General features: G+C 50.8%; 1 long non-coding RNA gene across 2 annotated transcripts; it reads left to right on the top strand.

The window, feature by feature from the left end:
- Positions 1–1,774: 1,774 nt before the first annotated feature.
- Positions 1,775–5,660, top strand: LOC132023994 (uncharacterized). Of its 2 annotated transcripts, XR_009406122.1 has the most exons (5): positions 1,775–2,039; positions 2,167–2,277; positions 2,355–2,832; positions 3,950–4,292; positions 4,729–5,660. It is a non-coding gene; the product is annotated as an uncharacterized LOC132023994 (long non-coding RNA). The 2 variants fall into 2 exon arrangements; XR_009406123.1 differs by lacking the exon at positions 3,950–4,292.
- Positions 5,661–19,703: the final 14,043 nt, after the last annotated feature.

Raw genomic sequence — 19,703 nt, 5'->3', positions numbered from 1 at the left:
CCCCCATCGTTCCTGCCTGTATGCGGTAGAATTTTCTAGAAGGGATTCCTGAGTGCTCAGGCATAGTCAATGGAACGTGAAATTCCTACTAATTTCATGGTTCTGAAAGTGAGTTGCTCACTCCCAGGTCACATAAGTATGTCAGCTTTTCATCTCTTAAGAAATTCAAAAAATGCTCTAGAAACCTGAGAACCATGACCAATTACCTCTTATTAAGTTTTGCCTAAAAAATAACATATCAATAAGATCACTGCAATACCTCACTGCACCTCATACGGAGTTTCTTATACATGAATGACATTATTAACATTTAAAAAAACTCGACAATATTTTAAATCTTTCTTTAACTTGGTTTCCAAAAGGTTTAATTTTTCTTGTCCTGCTATTTTTACTAGAAGCCTCTAATTATTGGAAATGCTTGAGGCATGGGATTTTTTATTAACTATTAACCAGTTTAATTAGAACTGAGACTGTCCCAAACCATCAAACATATTTCAAATGTTGCTTGAATGGATAACGACTATTATTATTATAAACAATACGGTAGAAAACTGACGGTAAACGATATTTCCCATAATTGGGTTTCTGAAATGAGAGTAAGTCAGAGTAATACCTGTTTCACATCAGAAAGTTAATAGACCGTGATGAATCTTGGATGTTCTAGAGTGCGATGGGCGCTATCTGGTGGGTCTCCTTACACCCATGGGGACGGTAGGTGTTAATTATCTCAGTTATTCTGATTAAAAGACTCGGGTTCTCAGAAGGCTCCCGAGGAAGGACCAGGTCGCTCTGATCACTGGGGCCTCAGCACGTGTCACAGCACCTGCAGTAAAGCTGGGCGCGCCTGTCCGCAGCCGTCAAGGGAAAGGTGTTTCTGCATGGCTGACGTCAAGCGCGAGTACTCTAGATTAAACTGCGAGGAAGACTGAGGTATGTATGTTCTGACCCCAGGATGTTGTCTTAAAGAAACACACACTTCCCCAAGCCGCTTACTTGTCATCTGGATACTGGTCGGATACGGACTCAACACTGAGTTTCTGTTACTTCCAGTGCCGAAGTGAAATGTGGAGAACATGATCCCGTTTTGGTTTTGATGTGATAGGCAAGACTCGGAGCTGTTGCAGACAGACTTGGTGTGAAGACTCTTTGACATGTTAGCCTAGTCCAGGGTCTAAAGGAGCTGATCACACCTTGGGGAGGTGACTCCCACCACCGGCTCCGGCTGAGACGGATGTCTGCGTGTTGCTTGGTGAGAACCATGTCACCTCCTCTTGCCTCCCACCCGCTGACTTGCCCCTGACCTCGGGCATGGCTCCCCCTGGCCCTGGCAATCCCGACGCCCGTCACAGAGCTCTGGGGTGACATTGGATTTCTGCTCAGACCCCAGCAGATGGTCTGGGGGTGGTTATCTCCAGGGACTTTCTGCGGTCGAGCTGAGGGGAGCCCGGCCCTGAGCACAGAGGCCGTGGGCTGAGACGCCAGAGAGCTGCTGCCGTTTCTGAGAAGGGAAGGGAGCCAGCTGCCTCGAGAGAACAGAGAGAAGCTACAGAGGGAAGATTGCTGCAGGTGTCAAGGCCGCCTCTGCGCATTCTTGAGGCCCAGCTGCATCCGCGGCCGTCCTCACATTTGGCTCCTGAAACCTCTTTTGGATTCCAGGGGCAGTTAATTTTTTTTTTTTTTACGTTTAAACTTGATTTCTGACGTTGGATGCTCAGTAAAAGGTCTGACCCACACGAGATTAATTTCTCAAGTACAAGGTCAGTTTATTCCCGAGTAGCAACCTGACTTAGCCGATAGTGAGTAGGGGGCCCGAGACGGGAGGAGAGCAGCCGAGTTTCTAAGATGCGTCCTCCGGGAGCCATGCTCCTCACACCTGCAGGGCCCGGACCACGGAGCCGCACCTCCTGGTTCTCCTTCCTCTTGGATCCGCGCAGCTCACTATCTCCCCGCCCGGACACCTCTCCTAGTGTAAAAAATCCTTCTTCATGTAGACCAAGAACATTTTAAAAACAACTTTTTTCAACTTCAGCTATATCGAGGTAAAAATCGACATATAAAATTCTGAGATGTTTGAAGTGTGCATTGCGGTGATTTGATGTACACACACATTGCGAAAGGGGCCCCATCTGGTTGGCCATCCCACGTCTACCTTCTGTGTTTCTGCAGAGAACACTGAAGTCTCACCCTCTTAGCAAATTCCAATCATGCAGTACCACGTTATCTACTACAGTTGCCGCACTGTACGCGAGATCGTCAGGCCTTCTCCATCTTGTGGAGGTAAGTTTGGACACCCCCCTCCCCCAGCCATTGCCCCTTTTCTGCCCTCTGTTCCTTTAAGTCTAACTTTTTTGTAGATTCCATAGGTAAGTGACTCTCTACAGCATTCATCTCCCTCCGTCCGACTTAGTCCACTCAGCAGAATGCGCTCAATGTCCGCCCACGTTACTGCTGACATAAGACAGGAAAAGATGCCCAGCATCACCCGCCATCAGTGAAACGCACCTCAGAGCCACCGCGAGTCATCCCCTCGCGCCTGTCACAGCGGCCAAACTCAAAAACACAAGAAGCCACCAGCGTCAGCGAGGATGTGGAGAAATGAGAAGGCTTGTGCCCCTTTGGTGGGAGCGTAAGTTGGTGCAGCTGCTGTGGAAAACAGTATGCAGTTTCCTCAAAAAATTAAAAATTACAAATACAGTGTGATCTAGCAATCCCACTTCTGGTACATACTCAAAGGAAATGAAATCAGGACGTGGAGGGATCATCCGGGCCCCGCCGCCCCCCCGGCCCGCACACCGTGGTCAAGACACGGAAGCAGCTAATGCCCATCAGCGGGTGAGTAGATAAGGAAACTGGGGTAGCTGTACGGTGGAGAGTTATTCAGCCGTGAGAAAGAAGGAAATCCTGCCACTGGCAAGAAACTATTTCCATATTCATCAACTATCCAATTACATTTTAAATACACTGTTTTCTGAAGTGACGTACGGAGTTTAAACTTCTCCTTCTTGAACCTGTCACTTTCAGAAATATTCTCAGAATGTACTTGATTTTTTTCCTGGTACGTAGATTGATGCGAACATTCTTCTCAGGCTGATATTTGATTAAACCATTTCAAAACTTAGAGGGACCTGAGGCATGTGGCTGGCTCCGTCAGAAAAGCATGCAAATCTTAATCTCAGGGTTGTGACTTCAAGCCCCACATTGGGTATAGAGCCTACTTAAAAAAAAAAAAGTATATCAGTTTTTTCAAAGGTTAGAGGGACATAGATGTCCAAGTCATTTGGGTGTATTTTTTATTTTTTTAATAAAAACTCAGCAGTGCATGGAGTCCAGAAAGCAAAGGCATCCTCTGCAGGAACGAGTCTGTTGCCCGAATCTCAGTGACTGAATTGTGCAACAACTCTCATGATTTGTTCATGAGAGAAACTTTTGGGGAGCGTTTCACCATTTTAAGTGATTTAATGGTTCAGTGACAACAAACTACAATTATTTCCTGACACATGAGTTGATTTCACTAGTACCTTCTACATTCGGGTATGTTTGCATTTGAACGTAAGTTGGGCACTTCTATCTTCAGCCCTCGGGGGTCAGTGCAGATGGTCCCTGAGCATCCTGTCACCGAAGGACTGATGTTTGTGTCATCCTATCAATTTCACTCTGCGTTCGGAAGCGAAGCTTGCGATGGGAGCTCTCCCTGCTCCCCACATTTGCTCTGCTGCCATGGCAGTCAGCTCCTCTTGGTGCTCTGCCCCCCACATGCTCTGGCCCTTCTTTTTACACAGGGCCACTCCCTTCCGCTAACTCAGATTCCTGCGCCACAGGTCACGGGGCTCCCACGCGGGGCTCCCCTGCACCCTTGGCTTTCCCTGTTGGAGGGGGGTGTGGGGAACATACAGTGCATGGCGGGACGCAGGGGACTCAGCACCGCAGCAGCCAGCTCTTGCTTTCTTAGGCCCATCACCCTGCGGATCCTTTCCATGGCTGCTGGAGCCCCCAAGCTTGGCTTTGCTACAGAGACCACAACTGTGTGGCGCTTGTGGGGACTTGACGGAGAAGTCGGGGCCTCCTCCAGCCCCACCGCGAGTGTGCCGGAGTCTGCAGGTCGCTGGCTGCCCTGTCCGCCACCCTCCTGTCTTCCTGGCAGCCCCGCGGGGCTGGATCTCCTGCTCCGTGGCTGGGATGACCCCGCACTGGCTTCCTGGTGTCGCTGGGCCGTGGGATCTCAGACTGCACAGCTCGAACCACAGCAATCTCTTCTCTGCCAGTCCAGGAGGCCAGAGCTGCGAGAGAAAGGGGTCCGCATGACTGGTTCCTTCCAAGCATTGGGGGTGGGGTGGGGTGGGACACAACTCTGCCCCTGGGCTCTTCCCAGCCTCAGGGCTTTCCTCACAGTCTCTGTGGTTCCTCAGTTCTAGCATCTCCCTGATCTCGGCCTCCGTGTTCACATGCGTTCTCCCCGGTGTGTGCATGGACTTGCGTCCAAATGTTTCTGTTTTATCAGGACACTCATGTTGAATTACAGGTCACCCACTGCAGCATGACCTCACCTTAGATCATTATGTCCTCACCAACCGGATTTCTAACTACAATCACATTCTGGGTCCCCCACCCCATGAATTTGGGGGACATACAATTCAAGCCCTAACAGGTTTCCTGGCCCTGGGACTGCACCCAAGGTCAGAGGCGGGCTGAGGTCAGATGCAGGCTACAAATCCGTGCTTCTCTCCACAGTGACCTGTCAACTTCGGGCTGACTTCACCGCCTCTGCCCTTTCCTCTCAGAGGACAGTCTTCTGTGCCCCCTCCGGCCAGATCCCCCTCCGGGTCAGGGCTGTGCTCCCCTGGCCTCTCCGCTGGAGGGACACGGACAGGTCACCACCCCTCGTCTTGTAGTGCCCGCAGGAAGGCATGTGGCCTTCTCTCTCTGTCTCCTCAGACCTTGACTTCGTTCCTGGGACCGGAGCCTTGCTGAACCCACAACAAACAGTGTAAACGATCTCGGGCAGATGCGGAGCTCTCCCAAGCACAGAGGGTTCACTAGAATGAGGCGTCAAGTATTAACCTGATTGCAAGAAGTTGTTGTGGAAACAACACAACCCTTGAGCTGCTAGCACCTTGGGGTTCCTGGACCCCATGTTACGGAATTTATGACAGAGCTCAGGGGGTGCTTGGAGATCGTCTGGCCTGTGTGAGTCACCGGAGGTCTGGGGGGAGGCTGGCCGCAGGTCCCTCTGCCATCCCTGATGGGGACACTCAGCTGGGGCCACGGCCTTCTGCTCCTGCCCAGACTTTGGGGCCACGCTGGCTGGAACTTGGGCCAGTGGAGGCATCTGGCCCCCAGCCTGGACCTAGACTCTTCCCCGTAGGCCAGGCACAAGGGAGACGTAGGCTGCAGCCTGCAAACTGGGCGGTGCATTGAAAAGCCGACTGAGCAACAATCCCAGTACCGCTCCCCCTTGGGTTCTCAGATGACAGCAGGGCCCTCAAGCTCCTTCCTGAACCAACCGACCCTGCCACTCCCCACCCCCCAAGAAGGAAAGGGACAGACCATATCCAACACAAAATAAACATTTTGTTACATAAATCTCACTCAATCCCCACGGACCAGGATACACTACTGTAGGGTTTCTCAGGGCCTCCGTCACACAATGTCCCAGGTGGGTGTGTAAGCAGCAGACGCTCATTCTCTCCCGGGTCCGGAGGACACAATCCCCACATCAGGGCGTTAGCAGGGAGGCTCTGGGGGGTGGGCGGGAGGGTCCTTCCTTGTCTCTTCGAGCTCCTGGCCTTGCGGGAGTCTCTGCGCGTTTCTTGCCGCGTGGACACAGCCCTCCAAGCTCAACCTTCTCTGCCCACGGGGCCGGGAGGCCCACCGAAGCCCGCGTGCGTGTGGTCCTTTCCATACGGATCCACCTGCGAGGACCCTGCGTCCAAACGACACCGCAACCGCGTGTCTCCCGCGGGGACAGCTAACGCCCACCGGCGACCGTCATTTTACAGACGCGGAGGCAGCGAGGTCAGGCTTCAGGCCTTAGTGGGCGCCGCGGCAGAAGCAGGACTCAGCCAGTTCGGTCCCGGCCGCGAGGGCGTCCTCCCGCCGCCCGCCTGGAGCCCGGCCTCGCCCGCCCGCACCCCTGCGCCCGCCTCCGCCCGCGCGGCGCGGCCCTGCGCGATGCTCCACGACAGACTCGGGGCGGCCCCCGCGGCGTTCGTGGCACCGAAGGCGCCGTCCGGCCGGCCGGGCGAGCCGAGCCCGAGGGCCCTCCTGGGAGCCCCGGCTGGTGAGAGCCGCCCGCCCCGCGGTGCCCCGGCCACGACGGGCGGAGCGCGGTCCGGAGGGAGAGGGGGCCCCGGACCCCGCAGGCTCGCGGGCCTCGGAGTAAGCGGGCCCTAGTCCCCGGCGTCCGCGCTCCGCCCGGGGTCCCAGTTCACACCCGGGCGGATTCCAAACTCTTGGAAGAGAAAGAGAAATCGTGCGAGGGTTGGGAGAACAAAGGAGACTTGAATCCGAGAGCCTTGCGCGCGGGGTCCGTGCTGCAGAGCCCACGGGGGGCAGGAAGCGGCGCGGTCCGTCCGACTCACTCGGCAAACCTCCCTCGGACCTCCTGGCCCCTGGGGCCCGCCGCACGGGTTTCGTTCTAAACGATAGAAGTGGGGATTTTTTCCTGATGAACTTCCCATTCTCCTTCCCTGTTCCTCGTGTCAGTAACCGGGATAATGCATCAACCCCCAATTTTAATTTTTCTAAAGCCCCCCCCCATGGACTTCGGCTAAACCGAGCACCCCTAACAGCAGGCTCTCAAGGAGGAAACAGGGAAATCAGTGCTTTGAATTCTGTTGACAGAGATAGTAGCGGCACTTTGGGAAGACCACGCAAGCATCGTGCTTCTCCCGTGGGGAGAAGGTGGCTGGTGGCCCGCGTGGTGCAGGCGTGGCCGCTGGACCAGGGCAGAAGGCGGCAGCCGGGTGAGCCGCACCCCATCGGCCGAGTGCCCCCCACATCTGTGAGCCCCCTCCTTGCTCCCGTCCTGCAGGGCAGGCAGGACCCGCTTCTTTCCGATCTTCTTCCCACACCAGGGGCTTGTGCTGAGCCCACGTACCAGTAACACAAGGCATGATGGTTGTGGAAGAAGACTATTGTCCCGAAACAGGCCTTTCTCGCCTACTCACGCTGACTGTTGCAAAGTCCTTCTTAATTGCACGTAGCATGTGACTGGTTGGGTCTCACGACGCTTCCCAGGGACAGATAATAATCACAGTCGTCAGCCTTCAAGGAGCTCTGCCTGCCTGCGGGGCACCTGGAGGCCGGTGTGTCTCGCCCCCGCATCTTTATCCTTCCCATGGGAAGTCTCTGAGGAAGGCGCGGTCGTACCCCCCCCCCCCTCCCGCTTACAGGCCGGCAGCAGAGCGAGCCGGAGATCAGGGAACTCACTCCAGGGCTCACAGCTGAGAACTCCAGGGCTTGTGCTCCCCACAGCCACAAGGCTGCGTGTGGACAAAGCTTCTTGGCGCAGGAGGCCACTTCTGTTTCCTTCTCTTCGTCCAAGCTAAATACGCACAGTGGAATCTTCAGGTTTCTGTGACTCCGACTCCGGTTGTCTGACGGCCTCCAGACCCGCGGGTCGGCCTTCCCCCCTCTGCTTGGACCTCGGGATTCCCTCTCCCGATGGTAGAAACCTTCACTCACACACTCTGAAAGGACCGGCATAGAGAAAGGATGACTGGTCCCCCTCCCTCGTCATTCGAACCTTACAGAGGCCCTTTGTCGATGGCTCACCGGCTCTGACATCGGTGGTGGCCGTCACTTTGTGTCTGGTGTGCAGAGCACGGGGGACCGGCATTTGGAGGTGCGAGCTCTGCGTCCTGTTTTTGTCAGTTATGGACCCTTTGCCTCCACAACAGACCGGCGATCTCCGAGCTCCATACACAGAAGGCTGTTCCGATTCTGCTGTGTCCTTCTTAATATTTGGAATATTTTTGGAGGTTGTGAGCCTCTTCTTGGGACTTGGTTGCACCAAAATGAAGACAAATAGATGAAATTCAAAATTAAAGAAAAAAATATCCCAGGAGAAAAGATCTCACCTTTAAAAGAATAAGGACACTACTTTTTCCCCCAAGATTTTATTTATTTGTCAGAGAGAGAGAAAGAGAGAGAGCGAGAGCACAAGCAGGGGGAGCAGCAGCAGGGCAGGGAGAAGCAGGCTCCCCACTGAGCAAGGAGCCCAATGCAGGACTCGGTCCCAGGACCCTGGGATCATGACCTGAGCCAAAGCAGAAGATTCACCAACTGAGCCATCCGGACGCCCCAAGGATGCTATTTTTAACCTTGGCATGTAAACTCTCTGCAAGTCCATCTTCACCTCTCGTTGTGAGCACCAAGTTCTCCTCACTGGCAGCCGTTTGCTTCCCCTCTCATAAGATGCCCGTCAAGTATTAGCCAAGTCTCAGCCGTCGTGAACGTGGCCAGAGGTGGGCGAGCCAAACTCAGCTTTATGCAGCCCAACTTCTCTCTGTCAAGAGCAGGGTAGAGGCGTAAGCGAGATTTGATGTCTCTAAGCACGGAGGTGGCAGACTGCCGGTTTGCAGAGCCCTGCACGTGCGCGACGTGTCGTTCCCAGCTGGTGTGTGGCTCACTGGCCGTGCCTGTGGGCTCAGCAGCTCAAGCGCCGGCTCTCCCGGGATGGAGCCTCAGCGTAGACCTTTCCAGCCGGCGGGGCCCCAGCCGATGTGTGCCGGGCAGACATGTGTCATCTTCAAGCCTTTCACTCTGTCATATTCTCTTCTTTCCGAGCCCCCCACCTTCCGTCGCTTCCAGATCGAGCTCTTTTGTGACAGCTGGCCCCGTGTCGTCCAGTTTCGCAAATCTGCCACCATTTCCAGATCTGCTTCCACCTTAACCGTCCTGGTCATTTGAAGCCGCAGCCCACTGATTTTACTCCTGGGACGTGTCTTCTCTCAGGGCTGGATGTCCAGGCTGTGGCCTTAGTTCCTCCCCTGCTCCTCACCTGGACCTTGGCCACCTTCTCCCAGCCGGCCTCCTGATCCAGCCCTGCCTGAAGCGCGGCATCCCTTTCCCCTTGGCGCCAGGCCCTGCGCTGACTGTGGAGGGTCAGAGGGACACACCCGGCTCATGTGGGGACAGCTTTTAAGGGACTTACGGCGTCAGCTCATCCTTTGCGCGGCGGTCAGAGAACTCTCCCTACGATGAGTCAGCTGGGCCTCGCTCACCCTCTTCCTACCCCCTGGCCCCCTCTTGGGGACTCCAGCTCCCATCAGAACACCTGTCATTCTGTCCGCAAGCCCCAGCGGGCACGGAGGGTCTCAGAGACAGTCTGGGGTACCGCAGGGGAACCCGCTGTTGACTTCCTTTCTGGGGCCTCCCCTCCTGGCAGGGTCTGTGGGCAGGAGACCACCTGCAGCCCCAGCACCCGCTCAGCTGCCCCTTCCTGCCAGGCTCATGACTCCACTGTCGGAGGCGGGGGGAGGAGGCCACGGCCTCTGAGCCTGTGCCCCGCAGCTGGGCCGGGTTCCCACGGGGTGGGGGTGCGTCCCTCCATGTCCCTGTCACTGCCATTATCTGAGCATGAGCGCTGCCTGCTCATCTGTGTGAGCGAACACGCTCCCCCAGGCCTGGCTCCCGGAGACCCTGGGTCTGGGCGTCACCACAAGGGCTGGAGGCGGCCCATGGAGCCACCTGGGTCCTCCAAGCCGCCTTCCTGTCGTGGTGGGCCCTCGTCCCCGTCTCCTCTCTCCTCCTCCGCACCCTCTAACACGCGCCCTTCCACAGGAACCTGCTGCTCCGATCGCGGGCCCTTCCCGCCCACGGGCCGAGCCCCAGAGTGCAGCCCCGCTCAGGGTACTACTGCAGGGTGCCCCCCGCGCCGTCCGGCCCCCACACTCCTGGCCCCACTTGGCTTCATCAGCCTTTCCTAAGCATGATGCCCGCGGTCCCCCTCTGGGCCTGGCTTTTCTCCTCTCCCTTTGCTAGGGGTCTGCGTTGTCCCAGGCAGGGGGTTTGGAGCTGTGCTGAGTCCCCTGTCGTGCCCACCACCTCAGCCCCTCCGCTCCGACTGGTGACAGGGAGTGTCAGCGGTGTCAGACACTTGTCTTCAGGCGGATGCTACATCCGGTGGATTTATGCCTGGTTTGCGATCTGGGGAGCTCCTGGAGACCGGATGGTTGGCCCATGGGGCTCAGATGTCCCTGGACTGCTTGTTCTCTGCTCAGAGCTGGCTCAGAGTCCAGGGCCAGGTGAGTGGGACAAAGGGTAGTGTTCAGAACTTTGGACTGGCAGGAACTTTCGGGCTCACACTCTGCCCTTATTTGATGACTCCTTCACGTCCCCTTTGTACAAAACAGAAAAGACAGACCCTGCTTCACCAGGTAGGAGGAGCCCCAGGGACACACCTCCTCAAAGCAGGAGGCCAGGAGTGTTCCCTGACCAGTCGACACAGCAGCATGGCTTTTGGAGAAGATAGATTTTTTTTCACCCTTCCTAAAATTAAAAATATCTTTAAAGGGGTGCCTGGGTGGCTCAGTAGGTTAAGCGTCTGCCTTCGGCCCAGGTCATGATCTCAGGGTCCTGGGATTGAGTCCCGCATCGGGCTCTCTGCTCAGCGGGAAATCACTTCTCCCTCCGCTTGTTGCTCCCCCAGTTTGTGCTCCGTCTCTCAATCTATCAAATAAATAAGTACATAAAATCATTTAAAAAATATCTTTTAAAGGATTTTAAAGAAATTAAGTTCCTCGGGGGAAAAACATCACAGTGACCATTGGTAGGTAACTTTAGATTTCAAAGGTGGTCAGGATTGGGGGGTTTCCCCTGTTTCTTTGTTTTCTCCGATGAATCCAACAGTGAACACAATCTTCTCTTTAGGAGAGTGCGGGACTGATTCTGGACTTCCTAGATCTCAAGCCATAAGAGCCTGAGGGGGACAGAGCTCGCCTCACTTGTCATATTAAACGCTGTGTGTCCCAGTCACCCTCCCTTGTGCTCCACGCCTTCAGCTAAACCCCTTGATCCCCGAAACGCCGAAATCAGCCTGGCCAGCACCCTGTTGTCCTGGGCAAGTCTCTGCTCTGACACCACCCAGTACTGTCACGAACTGGCCACGCTTTGAATTTGTCAGTTCTCGAAGACAAGGATCTTTGTCAGTGGTGGCCCCACTGTCAAGGACAGATTCCTATGGAACAGAATTTTGGCTGAAACAGTTAAATGCCGTTCCATCTGTGAAAGCCGTGTCAACAGTTTTTTACCTTAAATTTCATTGGACTTACTAGGTGATCTTGAAATTCAAATTAATCCTATGCAAATGGATCCTAAAGAAATGGCTATCTTTAAAAGACTAACCCAAAGAACCTGTCTTAAAAGAATGTCTTTGTAAATGATTACCAATTTATTATATTTCTGGAGCCTGAAATTCCTTACAGTGGGTGTCCGTGGCCCTCTAGTGGCGCCAAAGGGTTAAAGCGTTATTTTAAGGCTCTGTAAATACCGAGCTTTTCCCAAGATGACCTTCGGCTTACCTGGGAAAACAGTAGTCGGCCAACCAGAGTGAAACCGCCTGGGGAAGGGACGGAATGCAAAAGACAGGTGCTTCCAGCCCCAGTGCTGTCGCCAACTCAGTGAGTTGACCTTTTATTATATAGAATCCTTAACACTGTTCCTATGTTTACAAAACAAGAAACAAACCCCCAAAGCCGGAGGCGCTGGGGAAACAGAACTAAAATCCTAGAGCTCCCCCTTCTGACCCAATGAGGTTTTGAACTTCTTTGGTGATTTCCTGAAAAGGGAGATGCGCTGCCGCTTTCATTAGGAAAAGAACGGGTCTTGTCTTCTCCTTCTTCTCTCTCCTCAGGACCAATGGAAAAGACAAAGATAAGATTTATTGCTTGGTGTGTTTTAGAATATTATGAGCATCTTTGGTTCCCTTTCCTCACTTTCTTTCATACAGCATCATTTTGAGATTTTAAGCAACGTTTGCATCTGGATCTGGGAAAGGGTTTGTAAACACAGATTCCCACAACGGGCAATCAGCCCTGTGCTCTTTTCTGTCTGAGCCCTGGGGAAGAGAGTGAGGCCCTCACCTCCGGCATACACTGTACGGGGCTAAAAACATGGTGATCAAGATAACATTTCTCTGAAATATTTTTAGAAATCAAAATTAATTAAAAATATCCATAATAAATCAAATATCACCATTTTAAGGAAAGGCAGTATCGGTAGACTGATTTTTGCCCCACTTTCCTACTGTCTCCACATGACATTGTTTTCTCTTTGTCTCAAATGAGTTTTGTTACAGAAGCATTATCTTGGAGTGGTTAAGGGCCCAGCCTCAGTAGCAGAAATACCTGGGTTTCAACCCAGATGTTCCTACTTATGAGATGCCTGACACTGGGCGATGTTCATCACATGAGTCCTTGAAAGTGGAGAAGCTTTACCAGCTGGGTCAGACTGAGATGTTGGAAGAAGGAGCTGAGACTCAAAGGGAGAGAGGGTCTAACCCACATTGCTGGCTTCCAGGACGGAGGTGGGGGTCCAAGGAACGAGAATGACTCCAGGAAACTGGGAATGGCCTCCAAATGATAGCCAGCAAGGGAACAGTGACCTTGGCCCTGTAATGGCAAGGAACCGAGTTTGCCTACTTCCCAAGTGAGCAGGGCCGCGGCAGTCAGACAACAGAAAGACACGAAAGGCCTCCAAATCAATAAGGAAGAAGTCGAACTTCCCTCCGACACTCTACATAGAAGACTTGGAAGACTCCACCAAAATAGCCTGCTAGAACTGACACATGCATTCAGTAAAGTCGCAGGATACAAAATCAACAGACAGAAATCTGTTGCATTTCTATACACCGGTCACGAAGCAGCAGAAAGAGAAATCAGGGATGGATCCCATTTACAATGACTCCAAAAACCCTAAGATCAAACCAAAGAGGTAAAAAAGATCCGTACCCTGAAAAGTTGGAACACTCATGAAAGAAAATGAAGATGCCACAAAGAAATTGGAAAATGTCCCATGCTCATGGATTGGAAGAACAAATACTGTTAAAATGTCGGTAGGACCCAAAGCACTCTACACATTCGGTGCGCTCCCTATTAAATGAGCAAGGTTACAGATCGCCCCTTCGAGTCCACAGATAGGATTGCAGGGCCGCTGACACCTTGATTTGAACCTGGTGAGACCCATGTTGGGCTAATGATGTTTACAGAACTATAAGGTAAGAGATTTGTGTTGTTTTAAGCCATTAAGTTTGTAGGGATTTGTTATGGCAGGCATAGAAAACAGTTACGGTTTCCAAAGGGCAGAAGCTGGGGGGAGGGCTGTGTGCTCGGAAACTGTGACCGTGGCTTGCCAATATCCACAGGTGCTGGCAGTTAATACCAGGTAATGGCACTAACTTGGTGGGAGTGAGGGGATATGGGCAGACACCAATGTCGTCTGCCGAGTATTCTCAGTGAAAATAGGAGTGCACGCACAAAGTGTGAAGCGACAAGACAGCAGCAATTGGATATGGTCTTCATTTTGGAAACCAGCTAGGTTTGATTCCAGGATTCATTAGGGAATGACATAAAATGACTTCTTGTCTAAACCCCAGGATGTGTTATGAGGGCTGTTTCAGGAGCAGATGGAAAGTGGGTTGTCTTAGGGACACAGTCTTATGCTTCTGTTTAGGCCAAATTTCAAATAGTCACCTATAAAGGACGTGTATGGGGACGCTAACTGATTTCATAATGGTTTCTTCCTTTCTGTCCTTAGTTGGGGAGTTGGATGTGTTGTAAAGAGTTAAATGAAACTGATGAAAGAAGAGCCAAACATTCTCACAAACATGAGACAGGTGATGCCAGGCCGTCTCCTTGGAAGGAAAACGTCTGTGAGGACAGGCAGGGCGAGCAAGTGCTTCCCGAATCCAGACAGAAGCTTCAAATCATTAAGGATCTCATGCTCCTTATTTATAGACCTCCTTATCCCTTTCTTTTTTTATCTTTTTTCTGTTTTCATTCTACCATTTCCCTTGATAGTCTGAGCCACTCCCATGACACTTGTTCGCCTTTTTCAAATCTTCACCCAGTCTGGATATTCTTCTTATTCAGTAGTGCATAGTTATCTCAAAACTATCTCAGTAGCCCATAGTTATCTCAAAACTTTGCAAATCCAAAAGAGACTTCGTTATCCCCCGAAAACGCTGTTGCACTGAGCTCTCCTTCTCTCTCACACACTCGGTCTCTCCTTTCCATGCTGCGATGAAGGACTTGCGTCAGTTTGTAAAAATACAGGATAATATCCAAGATCAAAATAAACCCTTGAATGTGGTCTGGCCAAAGGATAAACATGAGAAGCTAGCAGGTAAGAGGCGCCCAGAAACAAATGCTAATTGGACCTTTACATGGTAGGTGGGGGTCGGATTTCACTCTAAGCTTCCTAGGGGCCAAAGAGACCCTGGAACCACGTTCAGCTACAAGACCCATTAGACGCACAAGATTGCAACTAAGTCACTTTCCGACAGTTTCCTGCTGCAGCCTGAGTGAAGTGTCACCACACCAAGGTGAGCTTTCTATCCTGCGGCTAATGCTGTCCTTGACCCTCATTTGTTAAAACGTTCCATTTCCTAGACTCTAGCAACACGAGTGACTGTCTGCCACTGGTTACTATGTTAGAGGTAGATATAGGGTAATGAGATGCAGGCAGAAGGCCCTGTCAAAGACATTGTTTCCAAATAAAAAGACAATGTTTTCTGAGCAGAAGGCGCTGCTGCGTTCCCCTGGTTCCCCTGGCTGGGTGCCGCGTTGGTGGTACAGTGGTGAGCAGAGCTGCCTTCCCTGAGCAGGAAGACAGAAGGACCGTAGGTCTGCAAGGGCAACTGGAAGCACTGTGATTGTCCCCGAGGGTTGATTTTCAACCTCCTTATTACATAAGGAAATAGCCTTGTTTAAGCCACATCCCCTCCCCCAACCAAGTTTTCATTTAAATTCAAATAAGCTAATGTATAGTGTCCTATTGGTTTCAGGAGCAGAACGGAGTGATTCATCCCTTACACACAACACCCAGTGCACATCAGGAAGTGCCCTCCGTAGTGCCCATCCCCCATCTAGCCCAGCCCCCTGCCTGCCTCCCCTCCAGCGACCCTCGGTTTTTTCTCTATAGTTCAGAGTCTCTTATGGTTTGCTTCTCTATGATTTTATCTTATTTTATTTTTCCTTCCGTTCCCCTATGTTCATCTGTTTTATTTCTTAAATTCCACGTATGAGTGAAATCATATGATAATAGTTCTTCTCTGTTCTCTAGTTAGTTATTCTCTAGAGCGTAATACCCTCTAGTTCCATCCGTGTCATTGAAAATGGCAAGATTTCATCCTTTCTGATGGCTGAGTAAAATTCCATTGTATATATAGAGCACATCTTCTTGATCCATTCATCAATCAGTGGACATCTGGGCTCTTTCCATAGTTTTAAGCCACATTTTTAAAGGGTTTCTAGTCCTTGCAGCTGAACATGATCCTAATTGATAAAATATCCCCATGATAAATATTTTCTTCGTTTCCCAGGTCTACCATAACAAATCACCACAAACTTGGTGGCTTAAGACAATAGATATTTGTTCTTTCACGGTTCTGGAGGTAAGATGTCTGAGGCCAAGGCGTTGGCAGGCCCTGCTTCTTTCACTGAAGGCTCAGGGGGAGAATCCTTCCTTGCCTCGGCCAGCTCCTGGTCGTGCTAGGCTTTCCTTGGTGTTCCTTGGCCTGTAGCTCCTTAACTCCGATCTCTGGCTCCATGTTTACGTGGCCATCGCTCTTGCTGGGTCAGGAGTTCTCTTCCCTTCCTGCGAGCACACCAGTCGCACTTGGGTTAGTGCCTACCCTAGTCCAGTATGACCTCGTCTTCATTCATTATATCTGCAAAAACCTTATTTCCAAATCAGATCACAGGCTGAGGTTCTGGGTGGACACGGATTTTTGGAGGACACCCACCGCAAATACCACATCAAACTTTTTGACAGTGGCCTACGAGGCAGGATAGAAGACTGCAGACCCTACATAACCCTCTATTTCCAACTTTCCGTGGAAGCGTAACTAGAGAAGAAAATTGGCAAACTGCGTTCGACTCACCGAGGTCTACTTCACCCTCCCCGGGCCTGGGTGACCATGTTGTTTGAGCTCTGGCAGACCCCTACTCCGCTCTAGCTGTGAGCGCGGATCACACAGGGATGGGCTCAGGAAGCAGTGAGAATGTCTCCCCAAACCGGGGCGACAGGGATCAGGAGGGTGGCTGATCTGAATGGGGCTGTGGGAGTGCAGCTTGGAAGGATAGGGAAAGAGCTGTTCTTTATCCGTCTGTCTGTAAATGAGGAGAGCGGTGGCTCTGGGACTCACGGCAGACGTCTTCCAGGCTGGAGAAGATCAGACATGGGCTCAGTTTGGGAAGCCAAGGGGAGAGACTGGAAAGCACCAGGTCTCTGCCGATGCTGCACTCTTGGATTCCAACCCCCCTGCCCCCCGATCTACCCCTGGGCTTTTCTGTGGTGTGAGCCAAGAATTTCCCTTTAGTAAGCCAGTTTGATTCAGACTTTAAATTACTTACAATAAAAAGTATCCTAGCAGACATGCTGCCCAAGCAAATTGGGGGGGATTTTACAGTCCCCAAACTAGGACTCTGGTCTATGGCAGACTAGATTTCCCACTCTGAGGACTGATGACCTCCATAACATAAATGTAATTTATGTTACATTTGTTACATTATGTTATGTTTTATTACATTATGTTACATATGTTGCATTTCCTCTGCTATCAAGTCCTCCATTCCCCAGAGGACAAAATCTAGACCTTACCCCGGGAGGTGAGGGCATCCACCGGCCGTCTTCAGTGCGAGCTCTGCCGAGCGGGCTCCCCTGTCCTCTCTAGATCCCACCTCACTGAGTTCCTCCCTGTTCTCAGAACCTCTGGGGAGGGTCCCTGGAACAGGGCCTTTGTTCTACTCACACTGGGCGTTGTCACGTCCTGTGTTCTGTTCCTAGTCTGCTCCCGTGGGGGTTCCTGCCCTGTTTGGACGGTGAGGTGTTTCTCAGAAAAAGAAGAGACCTTTTTTTTTTTTTTTTTAAGATTTTATTTATTTATTTGACAGAGTGAGATGAAAAATTATATTCTTGAGAACGGTCTCCCTCTTCCTCTCTTCCATTCCTCGCGTGTGTAGTCTACTCTCTGTGTGTAGTTTTGTAGTTTGTGCCCCATGTTCGTCTGAGTTGGGATGGGGGTCACAGACTTTGCTCTGTCTGTCCCATAGGAAATAGCTTCCATATCTGCTGACAATCTCCCTCCCTGGGCAGGAGCCCCACAGCTCAGACCCGTTTCCTTTCCCATACAGGAAATGCAGACACTACAAGAGCCCCAGAAAGATCTACTTAAGGAATTATTTCTTAATGTTTTGAAGAACACTATTATTTCTTCTTGCTTTAAAAAAAATCTTCTAAAAATAATTGATTTTAGGTCAGTAGCTTTCAACTGTGGGAGGAGGCAGTGGGTGTAGGAAGAGATTCTCAGTCATCTGATGGCAGAAGAGAGGGCAACTGCTTGTCTGGTGTGAAGGGGGTGGGCTGGAGGGGGTCAGCAGGGCTGAAGGACCAGGCTTTGGAGGGGGTAGCCGTTGGCAGGTGGGGTCAAGTAGAGAGGCTAGAACTGTGAACGGACTCGCCTTTTGGGGAGAAATCAAAGCTAAGACTACCAATGTGGCCTTGTGGGAACAGCAAAAGGCTGGCAAACCGCTTATGGAGCAGAAGACACCCGCGGTGAACTGTTCGCACAAAGGTCTCTCGTGTAGCTGGTGAGCCAAGGGAAAGAGCCTCGTGTGTACTTACGTGGGACCATTACCAGTCGTGGTCAAGAGAAACAAGTAGGGGACAAAACAGTGGGTACAGCAAAGACAGAGAGGACTGCATGTGAGCTTGCATTTACAGAGAGCAGCTCCTGGAGGCTGGAGACGAAATGTGGGACGGGCTGTTGGGGGTGCAGAGTGGTGAGCTGGAGAGGCCTTTCCTGATTCTGAACAGCCTTCTCCAGCAACCTTGAACTACAGTGCCCTCTGTCTTTCTGTGTGCCCTCCCCCATCCCCAAGTCCAATGTGGGGGTCCTTGCTCTCAACCCCCCATCTATCCTTTTAGATTCTACCCAGACAACAGGAGATTCAAAGCTGCTGAAAAACTAGAAGCTTCTTAAATGCCACTCTATGCTTTATTCATTTTCATTGCAGACGCATTTGGCATAAAATGCCATGCTCATTGTGGATACGTAATATTCATTTAATGAACAGCTGTTGCTTTTTCTTTTGCTATTGCCATGTGTTAAGATTTTTTTCTTTTTGTGAAGAGCTAAAGAAATTAAGCCTTCAATTTATTTCATCTGCCTGCTAAAAGCTAAAATAACAGTTGTTTACACACTTAGAAATCTGTGATGGCCACAGCCTGCTCCATTCTGTGGCCCCTGGGGGCCCTTGTGTTAGCCGCCGCCACCCCCCAAGCCACAAAGCATGTCTATGAAAGTGAGAAAAAAGACTGCCAATTAAAAAAGTTTAATTTGGAATACTGCATTTTCTCAACAGTAACAATTGAAAACATGAAATCATTCTATGCCAGTGATAGAAATCAAATTTGAACCTAATTAAAAGTTGAAAAAAAATTATCAACATAATTAGGAACTCAAAATCAGTAGGATAGAATAATTAACCTGATGTATTTTTTTTTTAAGATTTTATTTATTTATTTGACAGAGAGAGAGAGAGATCACAAGCAGGCAGAGAGGCAGGCAGAGAGAGAGGAGGAAGCAGGCTCCCTGTTGAGCAGAGAGCCCGACGCGGGCCTCGATCCCAGGACCCTGAGATCATGACCTGAGCCAAAGGCAGCGGCTTAACCCACTGAGCCACCCAGGCGCCCAACCTGATGTATTTTTGTCTATTTTTTTCTTTTCCAACATTTCATGAAAGGTGTACATCACAATGGACAAGAAAGTAGTTGATAGTCAATTCAGCCTAACACGTGCTTTTCCTGACCATTTATTATCCCCAATGCATATTCAATAGAATTTTTTCATTTTCTTCTCTAATGGTTTTCAGTTTTTCATTTTCTGATCCTGAGTTGTGTCTTCTGATACCTGGCAAGTATCTTATCTTGGGAATTGTGACAATATAAAAATAGGCAACATGCTTCTAAATTTTAGCAATGCTTAATTATCATCTTGATGAAATTTCCATGACAATAAATAAACAATTACCATACTTAGCACATTATTATATATCTAATTTGTGTATAATCCTTGCCTTGTGGGTTGTCCTAGCAGACACGGATGTGACTGTGTAGTAATGTGGGTCACCCGGAAAATAAGAGAAAACTGAAGTTGGCATCTAAGTGATGCCATTCTGGTAAATACTACAGGAGGTATGACGTACATCTATCACTCCATCTCATATCAAGAGGAGGTGATTTTTAATCTTAAAATGTTCCCTAACTAGTGTATCAGCTAGAATAGAAGCAGCTCTTGTTTATTATTAAAACAACAACAACAACAACAACAACAAAAAACTGATTTCACCTGGGTGGCTCAGTGGGTTAAGCCTCTGCCTTTGGCTCAGTTCATGGTCTCAGGGTCCTGGAATCCAGACCCGCATCAGGCTCTGTGCTCAGTGGGGAGCCTGCGTCCCCCCTTCTCTCTGCCTGCCTTTCTG

Source organism: Mustela nigripes, chromosome 8 (genome assembly GCF_022355385.1).
Source record: "Mustela nigripes isolate SB6536 chromosome 8, MUSNIG.SB6536, whole genome shotgun sequence".
NCBI lineage: Eukaryota > Metazoa > Chordata > Mammalia > Carnivora > Mustelidae > Mustela > Mustela nigripes.
This window is presented reverse-complemented; position numbering and strand designations above follow the sequence as displayed.